This window comes from Sylvia atricapilla, chromosome 6, assembly GCF_009819655.1.
Source record: "Sylvia atricapilla isolate bSylAtr1 chromosome 6, bSylAtr1.pri, whole genome shotgun sequence".
Lineage (NCBI taxonomy): Eukaryota > Metazoa > Chordata > Aves > Passeriformes > Sylviidae > Sylvia > Sylvia atricapilla.
The window spans coordinates 15,742,223-15,760,438 of NC_089145.1; positions in this window are offsets into that span (position 1 = coordinate 15,742,223).

Sequence of the window (18,216 nt, forward strand, 5' to 3'; positions counted from 1 at the left end):
TTCCATCCCTGGCTTCTGGGTGACAGGGCCTGTGTTAGCCCACACAGCATCTCTCCACTTTTCTGCCCTTGATGCTAACCAGCTCCAAAGTGGAGTGTTTCCCTGCCCTTTCCAGGAGGCCTCCCCAGCTCTTTCAGCCTTTCTCACAGGAGCTGTTATCTACCCAGATGTTTGCGAGGGGGAGGACTCCAAGAGAAGCCTTCTTCATTACCTCCAACAAACATTCCCTTTTCTTTGGCAGATGCTTCCCACTCCTCCCACTGTACAGCTGGGACAGGGACAAGCTGTCAATATTTATGGAGCTGGTAGATATGATCTTCAGTGTGGCCATGGAAAAGGAACAAAAACAGTCGTCGTCCCTGGACAAGCTCTCTGAACTGTCAGAGATGTTCTGCTAGTTCATGTATGCCACTTAATAAGCAAAAACTCTTATACCATTGTTTAGCAAATGCTAGTTTCTAGTCATCATTATGAACTTTTTTACTGTGGTACCTCCCCGGAAGCGAGTCCAATTGGGCTCCTGTCATGGTATGCAATCTTCAAGCTGCCACAGAGGCTGAATTCCTTTCTCTAGGAGTTGACAGTCCAAATAAACAAGGCAGACAAAGGAGAGGAGGGGAAACAGAAGCTCAGGGGAGGTGAAGTGAGTTGTCCAAGGTCACGCAGCAGGTCAGTGCCAAAGCTGGGAGCAGAACCCATGCTGCCAGCTCTTGCTCTAAAGTCCTATCTCCTGGGGAAAGACAGGGCCAAAATAATTTATGAGACAAAGAACTTCTATCACATCCCTCCTGGCACCACAAAGTTCTTCAGCCTGTGAAAATAAAGCACAGCCAGATAAAGAGGCAGCTGGGCACTAGTTATATTTTGGTTTGTTAGGTCTTTGTTTCTTCATATGTTAGAAAAATTCTTTACCAGCTGAAATGATCATCTGGGTAGAAGTATCAGAGTCAAGGAGGAACATTGCTTCAGGGTACTGACCTGCAGATCATGGTGGAGGTCAAGGCTGGATGGTATCTGCTGGAAGAAAAGTGCTGACTCCCATGTCCTAATCAAGCATTGTTCAGAGATGAGATCCCCTTCTGCTGCACACTGGCACTGACACTATGGTGGAGGTACCAACAAATAATCTGGGCAGTTGCAGGGAGGGAGAAAGGAGAAAGAGAAGTCAGTTGAGATAAAGAAACAGTTGTGCTCCATCATGATTTTCCTATGGAGTGAGATGAATAAGCTGATGAGGCTTCTATGAGGCATCTTCTGTGAGGGCAACCAGGCAATGGACCCGGAATCTTCAGCTGGCTTCAGAGCATGGTGGAGGTGATGTGGCTCTGCTTGCAGGGCGATGATAATCTTGGGACTCACCTCACCCTGTCTCCCCTGAGAAGCAGGAAGAAACCAACAAGGAAGCAAAGCAGCCTCCTTAAGGACTCGCCTGTTCTTTGCCTGAGGCAGAGCTGTGGAATCTTGTGCTCTCTCAGTCCCACTAGAGGAATCACTACTTTCATGTCCCATGATTGATCTTTCATCTCTTTCTCAGGAAACAGAGGGTCCTCCTGTACACAGCATCCATCCAGATGCATGTACTTCACCACAAAATGGTATCAGCCAGCTCTCCCTTTAAGCAAGAACTCTGGCTGGTTTGTTCTTATGCTGTTCTGGTAGGGAAGGAGAGCTGAAGGCTGGACTAGGACATCTGACATGTGTATGGGGGGCTGTCAAGCTCAGACTCAAGCCCTGAATCCTTGGGTACTCTGTGCTATGACACAATAATCTGCTTGAAACTGAACTGCCCTTTCATCCTGGCAGCATCATCCTACAGGGAGCACAATTGTGAGAAGTGCTGTGGCCCCATGAGTTTGGGAAGCTGAAGTAGTGACCATTCTTGCTTTTGCAGTTGGTTAAATTATCTTTCATTAACAGGTGTTAAACATAAGAATCTTCATTGCCACTTCCCTCTCCTCAATTACTTTTCTTGCTGTGCATGAAGGACCTTATCTCAATGGCAGGGCTGGGCAGGTGGAAGCTGCTCAAGCCATCCTGGCTGGCTGAAATGTCACTGGCTGATTTTTTTATTTCACTGTAAAAGGTTCATTATCTCCTGCATTATGTTTTGGTGCTCAGATGCTTGAGTGCTGTAGGGACATGTTCCAGCCATGCACTGGGTGGTCCTGATGCCCTCATACCTCCCCCAGCCCATACAAGGCTCAGTAAATTCTCAGGGCAAGACAGGGACCACAGCAGCATCAGCAGGAGCATATGGTAGTAGATCAGCACTGGAATAGGAAAGACAGCCCAGGAGAAAATATTAGATGTCTTTGCATGGAAGAGCACTAATATCAGCCCATCTTCCCAGCACTGTTCTGTGAACCAGGCTGTGTCGGATAAAAGAGTAAGTAGGAAAAACAAAGAAAAAAAATGGCAAAGAAAAGGAAAAAAAAGGCACAAAGATATTTACATATTGGCCATTTAGCAATGGAATCCCAGACAGTCTCAGCATTGTCCTCTGTCTCAGAGGTCAGGTTATTGAGTGCCACATCTGACAGAGAGGTAGTCACGTCTGTCCAACATCACCTCACCTCCGGTAGAGCTCATCACAAAACCTCTGTGTGCTGCCAAATTCAGGCAGTGAAAACTGGCAGGATTTGCTCATTCCGTCCTACATCAGGCTTTGCAGTGGTGATGTCAGTGTGGTCATGCAATGAAAAATGCTGTACCTTTGATGTTGGAGCCACCAAACTCAGCAGAGAGATTTCTGACTGATCACTTGTGAAAGAGAGCATTTGAAGCTGCTGGCCTGGATGTTTGTTTGAATCTTGCCCAAGTGGGTTTTTGGCCTGTATATGAGGAGAGTTAAACAGATTCAGAAAGACTGGTAATCAGCAGGGTCTGAAATTACTGTAAGACAGAATTCCTCAGGGTATTTTGGTGCCTCTACCTCCAGACAAATCCCAAAGAGGGCAGAGGAATGTGAAAGCTGAAACAAATGTTGACAGAACTTTTCAAATTTAACTGAATAGTCAAGTTAAGTTTGGTTCAAGTCTGAGGCAAAGGTTGGGTATGGGTCTTCATCTACCAGAGGAGGTTCATCCCTGGTTCAAACAGAACGCCAGGGCCACTGGGCAGGAATAGGAAGTGAGGAAGTAAGAAATTAAGGTGGTAGATTGGCTTAATCCTTATTGAACATCTGATTGCAAGAGGAAAAGTATGTAGATTAGCAGATCTGCTACTCTTAGCAGTTTCAGTTCAGTGAAGGACGGAGACATCAGTGGTTGAGCAGGGCCATGAGTTACCTGCCACAGCCCTGTGGCAAGGGAAAGTCCCCATGACTCCAGCTGTGCCATGCATGGGCAGCCACAGGGCACCCAGACCCACGAGGGCCTGAGGCCAGCACAGCCTCAACCCCTCCCATGCAAGAAGGGCAGGGACCCAAGGCTAAAGGGCTGCTGTGACATTTGAGGTGCTCTAGAAGGACTTCACGGTCACCCGCCTGCCATGCCAACAAATCATCAATCCTCTGTGCTGCCACCAGTTTCTTGTGTGACTTTGGACAAGTTAGTCAGATCTCATTCTTTTAAGAAGCCTTCAGGACACCCTGGAGATGAATAAGCAGAAAACTCAAGCCCTCTGATACTGTGGAGATAAGGGAAAGATAACACATAAGTACGAAGGATATGAGATAGGCACAATACGCATTCACCAGTCTCAAGGCAAGGTTAAGAACTCTGCTCATTCATGCATTTCTGAATTCTAATAAATGTCCCTTAACAGGAAAGAAAATGACTTATGAATAACCTGAGGTGCCATTTAATTGGTTGTCTTGTAAAATCCAGGCAGGCCTTTGGTGTTGGTTCCCCTCCATGCTTCACTCTTCCTCCCACTTGAAAGAGTTTCAATTGGCCAGAAACAGCAAACAATGACACAGAGAGTGTTTAACCATTAATAAGGGTGGACAATGGTTAGGGAAGTTGTTAAATACACTAGTTATAGCTAACCGGGTGTATTCTTGTCTCTATGTTATTGAGCTTGGGTTGGGGTTTTTTTTTGCAAGCTGGCCCTTGTTAAAGTCTTTTCAGGAGTTAATGAGCCAGAGGAGAATCATCTTCCCCATGGGCATGTTTCATGGTTCTTGCAGGTTTTCTTGGCTATTGTGTGCAGGAGCACAGCTGTGGTCAGGGTTCTCTGCTGAAGGGCTGCACAGCTGGGCACAACCCTGCCTCTTCTCTCAGCCTGGCCTCAAAGTCTGCCTTAGATCTTGGCCAAATCGACTGGTGCTTGGGCAAAGGCAATGCCTGGCCCAGTGCTGTCAGCAAAAAGAGACATTTCAGGGCTACTGTAATGCACACCCAGCTGCAAAGCCAAACTCAGCTGAGGGCTGCTGGGGACACAGGCACATTGCAGCCTCTCCTGCCATTCTTTGCCTCCACCTGGGTCAGTCCCTCCTGAGAAAAGGACTCAGAGTACTCACTGGTCCTTTGGCTGCCTGTCTGTGGCTGCATGGGAAGGAGGACAGCCAGGAGAACTGCTCACGGCAGAACCATCCCTGGCACTTCCCCCATTTCTTAAAGAAACCCGTTCAGAAACGTCCCAGGATCCATACTGTAAAACTCAGCACAAAAGCCTGGAGTCTGGGTTTGCTCTTCAGCCATCTGTTTAGGAACGTCAGCCTGTTAGTAAAAGAAAAATAAATAAGGTACTCTGAGGTGCTTCTGGAATGTATGTGTATTGGTAGTTACATAACAACAAGACAAGAGAGACTGTTGCATAAGTTGTTTTAAAAAAAAAAAAAAAGAAAAAGAGTTGCAATATCTGCATTTGTGAAAGAGTCGGGGTAGAGGTAGGGGAAGAGGGGCTGAACAACCCTTTTCAGGTTGGCACTAGAAATTAGCATTTTGGGAGGGGTCAAAGTTTGTGGCCAGCGAAGTGAATTTAGCCAGCTGGAGTGTACTGCCGCTCTGCTCCTTGAGTAAGAAGCAAGCAGCTTAGAAGACTGATAAAAACAAATTTTCACTAAAGTCAGCACTCCCAAGCTCAAGAAAAGCTAAAAGAGGGAAGTTCAGGCCGGTTTTTGCTTCTCCCACCAGCCAGGCCACCAGCTGAATCCTGACCTCAGCGTGTTTTTGGCAGGTGACAGTTTAAAACCAGGAAGGACAAGGACAGGAATATGAATGCACCAAATGCACCAAGAGTCATTTGAACCCTCCTCTCCAATGTGAGCTGAAACCCATAATCAACCATTTCAGAAATTCCGTCAGAGTTCAGAGCTCTGACATGGTCCATATAGTTTAGAAAGTTAAATAAACATCCTGACTTCTGAATTGCGTAGAAGACTGGAAGCAATCTCACTTTTGCTCAGATACCCATGTGAGACTTTCAGTATTGCCAGGTAGGGAAAAAAAAAATCTGCCTTGATTTAATCTATAAGCAGTGTTCAACCTGAGAAAAGCAGGAATCATTCAAAGGAAATATACCTGGGAGGCAAAGTAGTTTTGATGAGGTCCCCTTTATTGATTCCAATCTGCCATGAGGGATGCTTCAGGTAGCAGGCCAAACCAGTTGCTATGAGAACTGTTTTCCAAACTTTTGAAAATTTTATTCCCAGCTTTTCTGTAAGCACTTCAGATCTGCTCCTACTCCTGCCAGTGTTGCTGGACATGGTTGTTTCCTAATGAAGTGATGGAACTTGGGAAGTTGTGCATAAAATGCAAAAGGGCTGATAGGAATAATCCCAAACTGGGCTGAGAAAGAAGAAGAATGAGTAAGCCATGTTACACAGATGGACTGGTAGTTTTGTTTTCAGTGCTTCACATAAAACACTTAAGATACCTGCAAAACCTTGAAAAGAACACTCAGATGATTTATTAATAAAAGGATCTCAAGGTCTTTTTACTCCATGTTCTCTATATTCATAATACTGTTACTGAACCTAAAATATTTTTGGTGCAGGATTCCCCAGAGTTGAAACCACTGACAAGGGACTATTTGCATTTGCTGACACTGATTTTTTTTTTTTTCCCCCATGGACAGTTTTATTTTGGCAAAAGTGGTATTTTCAAGGTAAAAACCTGAAATTCTTTCAAAGGAAAATTCCTGATCACACTGAAGAATGAACTCATTAAAGGGCCCTGTAGCCTGCACACTGAATTAGCTTGACCCTCTGGCATCTGCTGGCTTCCAGGCAAGCCTCGGCAGGTGACTCCCTCTCCTACACCAGTGAGGAGGTGGAAACCGGAGCCTTTCACTTGCTCTCTCTCCCTCTGCTAGCTGCACTTTGCGACACAGAGCGGGAGCTGGGGAATGTGCTGGGATCCATCTTTCCCCAAACCACAATGTTTGCCGATGCCGTCCGGTTGTATCTGATAAAACACAAACAGCAAGACCTGCCCCGCTCTCTCCCTGCCTCTGACGGAGGAATGAGCTCAGCACGCCCCGGCGTCTCAGCCAAATCCCGCGGGGGTCACATAATCGCATTCCTGCTCCGTCTGCCTCAGTTACCCCACTTGGACATGTTATGTCTCCGTGTTTCCTGTTGTGGCATCCTCGGCATTCCCCACCACACTCCCAGCCGCATTACTCCTCCCGGTACGTCACTGCCCAGGACTCGCTGCTGGCACACACACGGGCTGGCTCGGGCAGTGGGATGCGTTCCTGGGATAGACAGGTAAAAGCTTCTTCAGCTCCATTCTGAATCCAGGACTTCTCAGTCATGGCACATCTGGGGCGTGAACCTGTTCGATTCTTGCCTTGGCACCACACTGACAGAAGGAGACCACGGGGGAGTCTGGATTTAGTGCTGATTTTTAGGGGATCAATGGGATCTACCAAGAGGACATTTGTCTCCTCATGCAGTTTGCTACTGGAAGTTTAGTGAGTGCTTTAAAAAGATCACAAAACTCCTGAGTGCTGAAAGCCATTGTAAAAACACCTCCTAATGAGCAAATTAACAGCAGATTCCCAGACCTCATCAGCCAGGGTTCTGCATGAGACCCTAAATGATGGAAAATCTATTTTAAGAATGTTTAGGGAACTTCTCAGGATATAATAATTTAATTTTTGTGTGTGCTGAATATAATATTTTGTGCGCTGCTGCAAGTACAGCCTCTGTTCCATACCCAGTGCCTGTGAAGACACACAAGGTGGTGAAATATGGTGGGTAAGGGTCTCTTCTTTGGGGAAGTATAGGAGAGGAAGCTCTCTGTGGAAGCACCCACTTTCAGAAAATATCACTGTCTTGCTTCACAGGTGAAAATATATTAAATACAAACCCCTTGATTTTCAAGGTCCAACTGATCTGTATTCTTATTCATTTAACTTTGTAGCTGAATGAATGAGCAATCCATGAATGATTGGGATAAGAGATGGGAAATGGTGCAAATAAGGACATTGGACAGAGTACAAAGAATACCATCAATAATGTGATATCATTGCCTGACTTACAGAAAAAGTCACATAGATAAAATGCATTGTTTCTAACTTGCAAAGTATCTTATATTATTTTCCATTAGAATTTAAAAATGTCCTCAGGTCTGTCTGCAAAATATTCAATAATTGTTGGCTTTTTACTTGCCTGGTTGTATCCTGTCCTGGGGCCAAATCCTTCAGGCAGAGATGGCTGTGTTTGTGGGTGGATAGGCTGTTTCCTCATCCCATCCCCACGTAGAACTCTGGTCCTGTTTTTGTGCTTCTGGTCCTGTTTTTGTGCTGCACAGATGATGGGAGGTGAAGTGACATTAGCCTGGAAACAGGCAGGAGTGTGCTGTGTTATAGCCGCAGTGATGCTCCTTGTGTTGTCTTGCATTATGGAAAATCTGACAAATTAATTTAAAAAGGGGCAAACCAGTCAAATAGAGTGGATAGAGGAGGTCTGGCTTAAACAAGGAAGGTGCAGCTCAACTCTACCTGCCACGGACATGTCTGAGGGCAGCCAGGGACTGACACATGAAAATCACAATAAATATTGTGCAGAAAGAAGGGAGACTCCATTGTTTGGCTCCTCTTCCCTCTCACCCTGCTCCTGTTTGTACAGTCCCCAGAACGACACATGTATCTTGGCCTGCTGGACTTTAGACTCGGGTGTATGTGTGTTTTGGGCTCTGAGTTCAGAGCCCAAAATTAGAAAGAGGATGAAAAGAAAACACTTTCCCAACACTGCTTAGCTGGAACAAAAGCATTTCTGCTACCCTGTCTGACGCCCTGGCTGGCAGGAGCACCCACTGGGGGCCAGCCCCACTGCCCAGTCATACAGCCAGTCTCTCCTCACCAAGGACAGCAGTAAGTTATTGCTTGTATGGTAGCAGGGATGCAGTCCCACCATGCACACTGGACAAAACAGACCCTAGCCCTCCTACTGGTCATGCAGAGCAGCTGGGAGACCTGGAAATATAAAAGCAAGCTGGAGGCAGACAGAATAACCTGTTCCCAAAACCACTGTGAGATGCTCAACCTCAAGCTTTAGCAGTCTCAGAGCTGTAAAGGGCTGGAAGGGAAAGGCTTACCTGGGCTGTGGGTTCACCAGCTCTGCAGTGCTGCCCCAGCAAAACCCTGCCATACAGTGAGAGCTGGCCACAGAATCTTTGGGAGGATGTGGGACCTAGGAGAAGCTTCTAACCAGCTGCCAGGCATTAAGAGTAGCAGAACTTTTCATTGCTCAGAACTTCATTTGTACCTTGAAAGTGTTCTGATGCCCAAGCTGATCATCAGCCAGTGAAAAGCTGTGTCAAAAGCTGAACCAGAAAGGGGGACTTTGGTGGTAAGGAAAAATCAAAAACAAATCTGTCCCTTCTGCCCACGTCTCCAGGAGGTGGAGGTGAGAAGCTGCTGAAGGGCTCAAGTAGAAATGTAGCTATCACAGAGGAGTTTGACTGGACCCAGCAGCGTGATGAAGCAGAGACCATCCTGCTGTCCCATCTCCTCAACCTGCAAACTCCCAGCAGATGGCTGAGGCTGAGGACACATGCAGATAGAGAAGGCTCTAAGAACTACATGGATTTTGCTGACTTGAGCTCTGGCAGCTTCAGTTTTCCTCATCTAAAACCTTGAGAAGAGAAAACACATTGCCCACAGTTGTATTGCATGAGTAGCACTGGAACAATCAGTGTGGAGTTTTGTGGAAGGTGAGGGAGACGTAGGTACAACTTAATCTGATATTTGTTTGATGTATTCCTTTGATATAGCCAGTGATTATAAATCTTGCAAGATAGTGTAATGGCCTAATTAGTCTTACCACAGGAGTCTTTGAAAATAACACTGCAGGGGTGATGTCAGCTTTACTTTAAACTGAAGTGCATACTGAATATCTATGGCATGAAGAGAAGCATCAGGACACTAAAAAGGCAATGTCAGGTGCTCACAGGTTAGGGAGTTAGAGCTTTGAAATGTGTGTTGCATATCTCTCATTTCAAGTTGCCAAGTGCAAGACATGAGAGATTGGATGTGCCAAGGTTGTCAGCCTCTGGAATTGGGCCTGGGGCCAGCCAGAGCCATAAAGAGCTACAAAAAAAGCTAATCAGGAAAATTGAAATTTATATGGTTCTTGCTAGGTAACACAAGGAGAGGTTACACTTTGCTGCTAATCTCTTGGTGCCTTACTTCCCTCACTCTGAAATTAGGATGATGGTTTGCTCTTATCTCACAGGTAAGCCACAAAGATACATTCATTAAAGTCTGTGTAATATTTGTGAAGGGTGCAGACACTGGGATGAGACCCTCACAGAAACACCCAGAAACTAAAGCCGAAGTTAAGACAATATTTTCTAAGTGGGAGACATCCATCTTGTGACAATGTTTAGTTACAGTGACTTTTATCTCTGCAATGCCAGTCAAGCCACTAAATCATTGCATTTGATGGATGCTGGGGCAGCATGGCCACAATTGCTCATTGTCAGGCTGATCCAAAGGTCACAGCTTTGTTATGCTTTGGATCAAAATCCAAACCAGTCCCTGTCACGTCCCTTCAGTTTGAAAGAACAATAAATTTACTAATTTAGCTTCAGTGTTGGGTAGTAGTTGGTGCCACCTTTATCTGTTTCTCCTGAGAAAATAAACCCAGCATCACTATCCCCAAAGCAACACTGTGATGCTGCAACAGGCTGTTAACCTTCACAGCATAAGACAAAGGCTTTGGTGGGGGGAGGTGAAGGAGGGCAGGAGTTTGTGGGATGACTCAAAGGCTCTGCAACACCTCCCTTGCTGAATGGCTTCATGGAAGTGGTTGTGTGCCCCTGAGCTTTGTGAGGAGTGATGGTGTTTGTGAATCAGACCCTGGATGCCCACTGGAGCATGCCATGGCTGTGGCTCAGTGGCAAGGACACTGTTATTGAAACCATAGAATAAAAAGGGATCACTCTTTTGGGCTGATCACTGTAGAGGGGATCACCCACTATTGTGGGTCACCCTTAATCTTTTAAAAACTAGTATACAGTCCCCAGCATTATAATTAGCCCAGATGTTTTCAAGAAAGATGCAAGAAGTAGGCACAAGCAAATACTCTCTGATTCTAGCTTTTAATGCCAAAATACCTTTTTATATTTTTTTAATGTCCTTTCCCAACTTTGGTTAACAGGTGCTGCTATCAGGTTGTTGACATCACTGTTGCCTAAACGCACACATCCCCCATTTCCTTTTGAATGTGGATGTATTCTTGGAGCAGTCCAAGGGGATCACTGAATCACATAACACATCCAGACTGGAGATGGACAGAGGGGATGTGAATGAAGCCAGAGGAGGAATGGATAGGATGGGGGCAATGAGAGGGGGGCAATGATGTTTCCTACAGGAACATCAGCACTGAAATCTCTGCTTGGATCTGGATTTGTTGACACAAAATCCACTGCCCAAATGTGGGGGGTTGGAAACCGTTTACCTGTTACATCCCCAGTGCTATCTCAGGAACACAACTCCATGGGCTGGAGCAGTTGTAGTATATCTGTCTGTCTCTTATCTAGTGTGTAACCTCCTGGACTGAAGACATAATGTACTGTCTATCCTTTCTGTGATAAAAATAAAGCATATAAAACACACACATACACACACACACACACACACACAATCCCAGGCCAAAAATTCCCTTAGGGGAACATACTGTGACTAGATAAGAAGGTACTAGCTGGCACGTAGTTACCTCTTTGCTTCCTAACTGGGACACTCAGGGAAGGGTGGAGTTGGTTCTGGTGTGGGGCCACAGGAGAAGGGGGAGAGAGATGTCATGGGATGGATAGCAAGATAAAGAAAGAGCCAGCTGAAGGAAAAAGAAATCAAAAGCAGACTGGACTTACTCCAGGTTTTTATAACCCCTCCAGCCAGCTGTGAAATCTGAGAATTTTTGGGCCATGGGCAGCAAGCCCATGTCCTGAGGAACAGAATAAGAGGTCTTTGGGGCTCAAAGCATCAACTTCTATATGAGATAAAAACTGGAAAACCTCCTGGAAGCTGGAAATGCTCCTGGAAGACTCCTGGAGAGTTGGCATGTGTATTGTGCATGACACCACATGTTGTTGGTGCTTTACATACCACATCCCCTGAAGGTCAGTTTTCCTGCTGGGAGAAATCTGGTCTCTTCTGGGGGCTGATTTTTTCCATCTCTCCTCTGCCACTGGTTCCCTTCAGGGGTCCTGGTAAATTTGTGGGCAATATCTTCCTCCGAATGACAGGTGTGACTGGCATCACCTCCTGGGCACATGGGGAGTCTCTGCTGCCAAGTCCTGAGAGCTGTGTCCTACACATCAGAGGCTGGTGGGATTTAGGAACCACTGAAGGAAGGACAGCTTTGAAGGACAGGTACAAGTGAAAGAGAAGGGAAATCAGAGGCTCAGCATGTTTATGAAACAAACCTTGCTGGAGATCCTGAGCCCAAGTCAGCATCCAAGGTCACCAAACTCAAACCTACTGCTTGGGTTTTCACTCATTCTGGGTTCTCTTTGTAGATCCAAAGCAATATAATGGATGAAGGAGAACTGCAGTCATAATCAATCCTTATCACCAGTGTTTACACAGTGCTTAAAAACTGTCAGAACCACACCAGTGCTTCCCTTCCTGTCAACAACTTCTGCTAGTTCCATGGCTTGGCAACCAGCAAGGCAGTGGCAGCTCCCACATTGTACTTTTGTATCATTCTTCACCCAGGAACTCCCCCCTCTGCTTCAAATATCTCCCTTCCTCAACGTCTCTTGCCCTCAAAGCACCTTCAGGGAAAGAAATTTTTAGAAACCCAGCTGCTGGATGAGATTTTTGATTTTTATTTCTTTAAGACAAGGTTATAGCCTAGGTTGTAACCTGCTTCTGCCTTGACGCTCCCTGCAAGGGAAGGGCAGTTGTGCTGGTACACTGCCAAGGATGCATTTTACAGGTGTCTGCTGGCTGGAGGGTGCCAGCAGCCCAAAAGATCACCAGTCATGGGCAGGACTCTTTGGAAACATTTTCACAACTAACTGGCTTAGATAGTGGAGTAAAACATGCATTTCCCAAAAGAGGGCATCTCATTTTCACTTTGATGGATGGGCTCAAGTGTTGAGTCAGAATGAAAAGATAATATTTGTGGAAAGCCCACATACTTCAGAAGAACTTAAACTTTCTTTTTCCTTTGGTCTCTTTGTAGTATTTTTAAGAAGAACTTAACTCAAATTTTAAGAACTGTGCTAGGATGGAATAGGAAAACATTTGGTTCTGAAAATGTCAATATTACATATTTGGACATTTTCTGTGTTTGTTTTTTTAAAACAAACAAAACAAAACATTGAAATTTATACTGGCTTTGCTAAAAATGTCAGTTCCATCAAAATGACATTTTGCAAAGAGAAACTGGTTTATGCTTCCCCCCCTTTTTTTGCTGACTGCTTGCACTTTCTTCAGAAAAAGTGTCTGTCTGGGTTTTACTGGGAACAAACGCTTTGTGTGCATCCAGGGGCGTTTGCACGTGCAAAAATGCCTTTGGTTGTTGGTGCCTGTATGGCAATGCACACACCAGGAAAAGGTCCCTGCTCATGGAGCCTTTGCCTGCAACTTGCTTGGATCGAGGGAAGAATTGAGCTGCGGCCAGCTCATGAAATAAATTCCAGCATCCTCTGCCTCAGCCATGCGGACCAGCCTTCCCGGGAGGGAGACGCAGCCCTTTATTCCTGCGCTGCCAGATCCAGCTCTGGTGCCAGCCAGGCCCTGCTGCTGCCCTGCACTAAAGCCACCTGGCCTGCACCCTTGGGCAGGGCCAAATCTGCCCTGGCCCGGGGCACTCCAGCAGGAGGCTGTGAGAAAGGACAGCCCGGGAGCCATCACAAACACAGGTTGCACTGTGAACACCAGTCAGTCTGCAGAGCGCTTGAGTCAGTGAGGCGTACTTCCCAGGGGAGCTCTTAGTCCTGGCTAACTTCAGGCAGGACCAATTAGAGCAGGGAGTAAATACACTTAGCATGCTCAGGAAAATACATCTAAAGCTGTTTATACACATTCCTTTGGACCAGTCAGCAACAAAAATGTCCTTACAGCTGTTTCCTCCTTCCTTTCTTCCCTCTCTCTCTCTCTGTGTTGCTTCAAAAATAAAGCTCGCTGGCCTCACCTAACCCTTGCTGGGTTTACTCCTATTCACTCTCTAGTCTGTCAGGTCCTGTGTGCCACCAGCCCCTCGACTGGTGAGCTTCCAGCAGACTTCTGACTGTCGCATTTTTCTGGCTCCCCTCAAGGAGCCAAGAGGAAAATGCAATGCGATTGAAGCCAAGAGGAAAAAGGTTTGCACGTTTCCTTTATAATCAAGGAGCTGATACCCAAATCACCTTCATCACCTCGGGCCACCTTCGTCATCAGGCTGGGGCTTTGCGCACACGGTGCACTTGATTGGTGCTAATGGCACATTGAGAGCCACTGCCAAGGCCATAATCGCTATCTAACAGGGATGATCTCAGGTGATGGGGCCATGCCCGCAGGGAACCTGGATCTCGTGTCTGAGACCACTGCTCTACCCACAGGGTCGTTCTTTTTTCCTCGTTGCTATCATGCTTGACTCAATGTGAGTGTTTCGTGATGGTCACATTAACTACGTGGGGATTTTCCTGTTTTCCAGGTGAGGCTTTTGCAAGAGAGCTCCAGCTGAATGATTCCGTTCTGCAGCATAAATAGGGTTTGATCCTAAAGAAAATCCTTCTCACTAAGTTTCACTGTGAACAAGTATTTTGTTTCACAAAAGAAGCGGGGTACTGTTACTTAGACTCACTCTAGATGAGAAGAGTTTTCTCTTCAAAGGCATAAAAAAAAAAAGTTTGTTTTTTTTTAAATCTGGACAAGTCTAGTTGGACTTATGGACTTACTTTAAATTTCTTATAACCTATTACACCACATTTTAAGAAGTTGTTTCAAAATTTTAAAAATAGCACTTTTCATGGTAAAAATATTTCAAGATATTTGGAGTTTTGACAGAGCTGCGTTCTCCAAAGGAAAACCTGCTCATCCTGTGTTTGCCCTACCAGCTGTTTGGTGATTTTTTTATGCGGTACAACTGAAGCATGAGAGTGACAACACCTCCAGAGCTGGGCAGGCAAGAGGGAGAGATTCATTTCCCCCAGCCAACAAGGATGGGCAAAGCTCTTTGGTTTGAAAGCTTTCCCCTACCAATCCAGCTGTGGTTAAATGGCCAGCCAGTATGTGCCAGACAAACTGGAGGCCAGCTCAGAGGAATCCACTAGGCATTGAAGTCACAAGTCCAAGTTTCTGGAAGGACTTGTCTGCCAAGCTCAAGGAGGCTGAGCTTGAGAACATCTGGCTGAAACACACACATGTGCATACACACACACACACTCAGAGCAATTCTCAGAGCTCGGCTAATAGAGCATTTGCACAGAGTACTTTAAAGCTTAATTCTGTTGACCACAGTGGCTTTGAGAGCACATCTCACTAATGGAGCAGTTCCAGACTTTATTTGGTCAACCCTCACCACCTTCCCTCATGCATGTACAGCAGAGCTGGATGTGATGCAATGCCTCACTTTCTGGTCCATAAAGTAGGAAGCCCATGGCCTGGATAGAAACAAAGACACGATCCTGTGTGTGTGTTCAGGTCTGGAAGGTTAACAGTAGGTAAATATCTGATGGAGGGGAAGCCAGGACCAGAAGAGTTCAGATGATCAAGAAAGGATCACGTAGTCATCAGAATGCAAGACACCTGTGTGAACTGCTTGGTTTTGTCACAGATTTCTACCCATCTAAAGACTAAGTGGAGTGAAACCCCCTGTCTTGGGTCTGAAGTGTCAAGGAGAGTTCCCCCTCCATTCAGACATGGTCTCCCAAACACAAAGGAATAAAGAAGACTCTGGTTATAGCTTATGTGACTATACCTAGCCCACACAGAAAGAAAGAAGTGGTAACAAGATCAAGATCTTTACCACACGAAGAATTTAAGCCACACAACTACACCTGTCTTCCAAAAAAAAACCAATCCTTCTGAAACAATGCTTGAAAGCCATCTAGATGATCAGACAGACAGCAGACTCCATCAAAAGACCATTTTTGTATGTGTCAGGTCAACCAGCAATGCAGGACAATACTGGGGGGTGGTGAGGTCAGGTCAACCAGCATTGCCCAGAAGAGCAGGTGGCTCAGCACCATCCCACAGGAACACCTCTGGGATAGGAAAACCATTCAACCGCTAGGGAATCTATCCAAAGAGTCTTTCCAGTCTTGCTGGAAAGCTGAGATTCAGTGAAATCCATGTGTTAACAAGAGATTAGTGCCTTTCCTTGAAAATTTTCAATTATTTTCCCTTTATTGGAAATCTGAAAAGCCTTAAAGTGAAAGATCTTCCGCACCTGAAAACGTATCTTTCACTTTCCAACAGAACCTGTAAATTTCCATGGAGTAAGTCAATGAAAACAAACATTTTGTCACTCACATCAACATTTTCCAGGAAGGAGGGAGAGGATAAGGGGAAACATTATTTTTGACAAGGTCTGCTGATTGGCAGAGCTCTTTAATAAATAGATCAGGCCAGAGCACACGACTTCAGTCCACATGGCAGAACGGTTGGTCCTTGAAAGGCTGATAGAGATCTTGTTGGCTGAGTTTCCCCTGTGGTTGACAGAGCATTAGCTAAAGACAGGATACAGGCAACCAGTCCTGCTGAGAATGACTGGATGCCAAACCAGTGGCTGGCAAGATCACTAAAGGCTTAATGATAGAACGCAAATGCTCACATAGAGACCTGACCAGCAGAGAATTTGCTAACTGGGGAACTGCAGGCTACCACATACCATAACAGGAGCTTGCCCTCAAGGAGTGAGAAAAAAAAAAAAAAAAAAAAAAAAAAACAAAAAAGAGAGAAGGTCGGCTCTTCAAGTATTTCCAAGGTGGCTATAACCTTTCTCCAAAGAGGCAAATCTAACATTAAACACCGGGAGAATAAATCAGCTGCAGGGACTGGCAAAAGGCTGAGAATCTAAATTACAGCAAGGTCAATAGGAAGCAGGGGGCTGCTCAGAGGGAGCCGGAGTGAGAAATTCAGCACATCTGGTAGGTACAAAGCAATGCCCTTCGGGCAAACTCAGCCCCCAGCCCACCCCTATGCAGGGTCTAGAACTCAGCAGAGGGAACAACACGCTCAGAGAGGCGGCGGGGAGGTCCTGTCTGAGGGAAATCCGTCTGCAAGAGGGTGGAGGGGGGGAAAGGAAAAAAAAGGCAGGTGAATAAATGAGAAGCAGCAGTGTTAAGGCTGTGCAGTTCGTGTGGCCGCCTGAACAGATGTGAGCTGCCGCCTCTGCTGGCTCAGGGGATGCTCTCTTGCTCTGGAGACAGAGCTGGCTGCAGTGTTTTCTTTGGTGTGGTTGCATGCATGTCAACAGCAAGGCTGCACGGCCCCTGGCACGGCCAGCCCCACCACGGATCTCGCAGGAGATCCACAGGGCAGCCCCGTGCATCCCCACTGTAAGGTGCAATGCTTTGACAGCCCTCTGCTTCACACAGCTCATGGGACATAACAATCAACACAGGGAAGCCTTAAGGCTCCCCGAAATGCCCATGGGGAGCAGGCAGGCCTGAGCATTGGCACAGCACAGGAGGAAGTCCAAGCAGATCTCTGGAGAAGAAAATAAAAGAGTAACGTGCAGCTGATTTTTCTGTTGATTTGGAGATACTTGTCAGTCAAGCACCCTTTGAATGTGTAATGGGTGGGTTGCAGCCCAAACCCATATTTACAAGAAAACATCAATAAAAGCTATATAAGCCTTGAATGTACATGCGGAGGGATGGCGTGGAAAGCATGCTGAAAACCAGGGCAAAGAGTAGGAAAAATAAGAATGGAAAAGGTTTTTTTGGAGACAAAAGTAGATCAGAGACTGATGGTGTTTTGAGGGGTTTAATCACAGAAACACAGAATATTCTGAGTGGGAGAAGGATCCACATGGATCATTGAGTCCAACTCTTGTATGGAAGCACAATTAACTGGCATTGCAATGCTGAGCTTATTTGGGCTGTGGGACCAACAGAGGTTTGGTGGCCAGGCTCCCCTGGAAGCATCACCATTGTCTGCTCATCAGTGGAGCAAGCTCTGCTCTGCTGGGTTTGGTCAGGCACCCTCATGGGAATGCTTCCCAGTATGGCAGCACTTTGATTTGCTCCCAGTTCAGATGGTAGCAGATCAATCCTCTGACCTCTGTCTGGGTTTAGATTTTACTTTGTCACAATATAAAATAGATAAATCCAAACTTTGACTTCAAATGCTCCCAAGATTGTGAAGTGTTGTCAACACTTACGAGTATGCCATTAACATTTGAATACTTTACAGTGTAATTCCCTTTTAACAGTTCATCATTTCTTTCTTGCACTATTTTTTGCTGCTATTTATCACCATATCTAACAATAATGCCCTTTGCAACTAATGCAAAAGAACATGGGGAGATAAATAGCTTTTGAAGGTGACATGGATGGCACAGAAAAGAAAAAAGGACAATAATATATATTCAAACTGAATTAAATCTGGAGTTCTAGAGCTTCTACCCGATGGTGGTAAGAAAAGTGAAGGAAACCTTGCAGACGGCAGCTCCTATATGACCCACAGGAGTAATTCTTTTCTAATGTCCCAAGGAAGGAAACAGAGATGTTGAGTGTCCCTCCCACTGCTCCCAAATGCAGGTGGTGGTACACTGACAGGCTGCTGTCATCCACGGTGGTGTCACTCAGAACAGAAGAACACTGTGGGAATAACACTGGGAATGGGTCCTTTCTCCCCAGCTCTTCAGTCTGGCTTTGAACC